This window comes from Arachis duranensis, chromosome 5 (genome assembly GCF_000817695.3).
Source record: "Arachis duranensis cultivar V14167 chromosome 5, aradu.V14167.gnm2.J7QH, whole genome shotgun sequence".
Lineage (NCBI taxonomy): Eukaryota > Viridiplantae > Streptophyta > Magnoliopsida > Fabales > Fabaceae > Arachis > Arachis duranensis.
Window position 1 is genome coordinate 96847061 of NC_029776.3, and position 3492 is coordinate 96850552.

Genomic DNA, 3492 nt, shown 5'->3' on the forward strand with positions numbered 1-3492 from the left:
CGATGAAGAGGAAAAATAAAAACAAAAAAAAGTTTTGGTATGTAAATCATGGACATGATGAACATCTAGAAAAGAGAAAATCAAGAAAAGTGAGGATAAAGAATAAGGATGACAATGGTACATGTAGGGACGGTATATCTCGTAAAATTCGAGAAATTAGTAAATAATTAGTTAATAAATTAATTATTGATTAAGATAATTAAAATTGTATTTTTTATAGTTTAATATGATAAAAAAATTAAATAAAAATTTTGCCATTAATTTTAAAAAATTCGGTCCAAAATTAGGTCAAATAGACCGAATTGATCGAACCGAACCCAAAATAAACCCAAAACCCAACCCAATATATTTAAAACATGAGCTTCACTTCATTACCCTTCTTCTTCATCACTTCCACGCTGCACAATGAAAAGAGAGAAGGAAGGAGATTCTCAAACCCTAACTCAATCTTTAAACCAAGATAACTTTTGATTCGGAGCTCTGATCGCCGCATTGTTTGCGGCCACGCGATCGCAGTGACGAGCTCTACAAAGTCCGGTACCTTTCAAGGTGAGAAAATCATATTCTCAGCTCCTATTCTCTCTTCTTCAATTCATAAATGTTAAAATTTTGGTGTTGAGATTTTAGTTAAATTGATATTATAGGATCAAATTGACTTGTGGAATTAGTGGGCTTTAGTTTAATTGGGGCACAAATAAGGTAAGAGCCAATTTTGGTTCCAATATGTTAAATTGTGAATTTGGAGTATGTATGGTGATATATGTGAAATTAGATGTATAAGTGTATACGTTGGAGTTTGAATTGTGAGTTTTGGAACTTTGTGGAGGTTGGGTACTTGAAAACTTAGGCTAGATGACCATAGGATAAGAATGAATGTATGAGTATGTTAATTGTTTAGTATTTTTTTTATAATATTGTGGATGTGGATTGAGAATTTGTTGGTGTTTGTTGTTTATGATGGAATTAGAAATGATGATTGATGGTTTGATGATGAGTGGTAAGTTGGCAATAATGAAGTGAAGTTTATGTATGATAGTTTGGTAAAAATGAGGAATAATGGGTGATGGAAGGGGGTGATATTGTGTTAATATGATTGGTATGTTGTGGTGCTGAAATGTGTTAAATTATATATATTGAATGTTGAGGTTTGAGTGGGTTGTTAATGAAAAATAGAGGTTGAGAAATTTTGTATAAAATTAATTTTTAGTCGAACTTCGGCGAGCCATAATTTGTCTTTCGGACCCCTAAATAGTTTCAAACTTATTTCATATGAAAATTGGGTCCGTGAAGTTTATGTCGTTCGAAAAACGGATGAAAAATGTTTTAAAACGAAAAAATTATGCGCATCAGAAATTTGAGGTTTTAAATTGAAATTCTGTAGCTTTTTAACTTAGCCAAAATTTTAACTAAAAACCCACGCATGCGTACGCATACTCTCTCATACGCATGTGATAGCTACTGCCTCGTGTATATGCGTACGCGAAATGGGTCAATATGCACGCTCACGCGTACACGTGACCTAGGCAAAATTGTACGTAGGCGTACGCATACATATGACATGCGTACACATACCCCTATTTTTTAGTAGATCATTATTTTGTGTTTTCAAGCCAATATGACCTCCTAAACCTCTGTTTTCACACTGTTAGTTCTAAATTTGGATAGTAAGCTTAGTAATAAAATGGAGTTAGGAAATAGAGTTAACTTGGAGATGAGGTAAAGGTTGAAAGTGAGGAGATTAGGCTATGGAAAGCAAGGTTACTTGGAAGTAAAGAAAGGTCTAGAGTAATTGAACCGAGATGTGTGTGTGGTCGGAATGGTCGAGATATGTATGTGGCCAAAATGGTCAAGATGACAAGGTTTGGGTGCGATCCCGCTTGCATATTAACTTGAAAATGTATTCGGATGGCAAGTTGAGGATGGAAGTTCCCTCTCTTGTCGTGATGAGGGTGTGGGGAAGGTGGAAAGGCACACTCCTTCAATGTCGAAAGGCACTTTCCTTCGTATTGTTTCTTCCACATTCTTCTCTGGTTGCAAGGTGGAAAGGCACACTCTCTTTGATGTGGAAAGACACTCTCCTTCGTATATCCTCCAGGAGAATGTGGAAAGACACACTCCTTCGATGTGGTAAGGTACTCTCCTTCGTTTATGATCCTCCTGAAGATGCGCAACCTAGAGACCAATGTCTGGGTTAGCTACCAGATGTGTCGGGTTCTAGCAAAGTAACTAATACATGAGCTCACGGCTAGTAGGACAGGCATGCATCATGTTGCATTTGTTTGTTTTGTTTGGGTGTGCATAATTATTTTGGTTTGCCTATCTGATAAATTCTGTTTAACTGATAACTGTGATATTTGCTGTAACTGGTCTTTAAATGTGTTTGCCTTGTATTTGCTTGTGTTTGTGATTATCTTTCTGTTTTGAGTACCTTGGTGGTGGACAGGTGATAATGTTGATTTTATTTGAAATGGGCCAGAGGCCGGGTTGAGTTTATTTGGACCGAAGGCTGAGCTGGTTTGATTTGGGGCATAGGTCGTGACTGGTTGGGTCAGTGGTAAGGGTTAGAGTTGAATGAGACAGTAAGCGGATTGTAATTTGAGAGATTAAGTTAGGATTAAGTTAGAATCTTAAGAACCTTAGATATCTACCCTTGCTTATGGTTTCTGTTTTAGTCCCTTAAGATTTATAATCTGAGTGTTGGCGTTCTAAGATTGCCTCTGGCATTCCGAGGACCATATATCTTATGTGCATGACACCTTTACTATGCTGAGAACCTCCAGTTCTCAACCCATACTATGTTCTGTTTTTCAGATGCAGGTTGAGAGGCACCTCGCTAGGTATCTGGAGCTTCTGAAGCGAAGTGGTTTCTTTTGGGGTTTCTTTTAACATTTTGATATATGTATATATAAATTCTCCTTTTATATACTTGTTTATTTGCTCCTCCTAGAGGTTTATGGAGAACTAGGGTTTTATCTATGTATTTTGGGTTTCGGATTATGTATATAAGTATGTAAATATTCTTCGGCCAGCCTTAGTTTCACAGGCTGAGTTAGGAACTTGTTAGTACTTTTGACCCTCTATTCCTGCTTTCTATTTATTATACTTATGAATCTTAGGTTTCTTCGCACGCATTTTTCCGTTTACATGAGCGTTACGATTTTTGTTTTAAATTTTTCTTTAAAGGCTTCTCGGTATAAATTCCTTCAACTACTATTATTATATATACATTTTTACTTTTAGAGGTCATAATACCTTGCCACCTCAACTTTATAACTTAAGCATAAGACTGTGTGTGGTAGGATGTTACACTCCTTATGTCTGTTTATTAAAAATTTTTTTTTTTGCTTTTTATCGATTTTTTTGATGAGTTTTTATTTAGTTGTTTCTACCAAAAAGATGGATACTCATAGATATCTATAGACTATAGATATTACTTTAAAAAATTAAAAAAATTAATTAAAAAACACAATTCAATACAATTTAATATAATCT

General features: G+C 35.3%; 1 long non-coding RNA gene across 1 annotated transcript; it reads left to right on the top strand.

The window, feature by feature from the left end:
* Positions 1-400: 400 nt before the first annotated feature.
* On the top strand, positions 401-3120 carry LOC127747463 (uncharacterized). The gene is made up of 2 exons (XR_008009294.1): positions 401-549; positions 2812-3120. It is a non-coding gene; the product is annotated as an uncharacterized LOC127747463 (long non-coding RNA).
* The last annotated feature ends 372 nt before the right edge of the window (positions 3121-3492 follow it).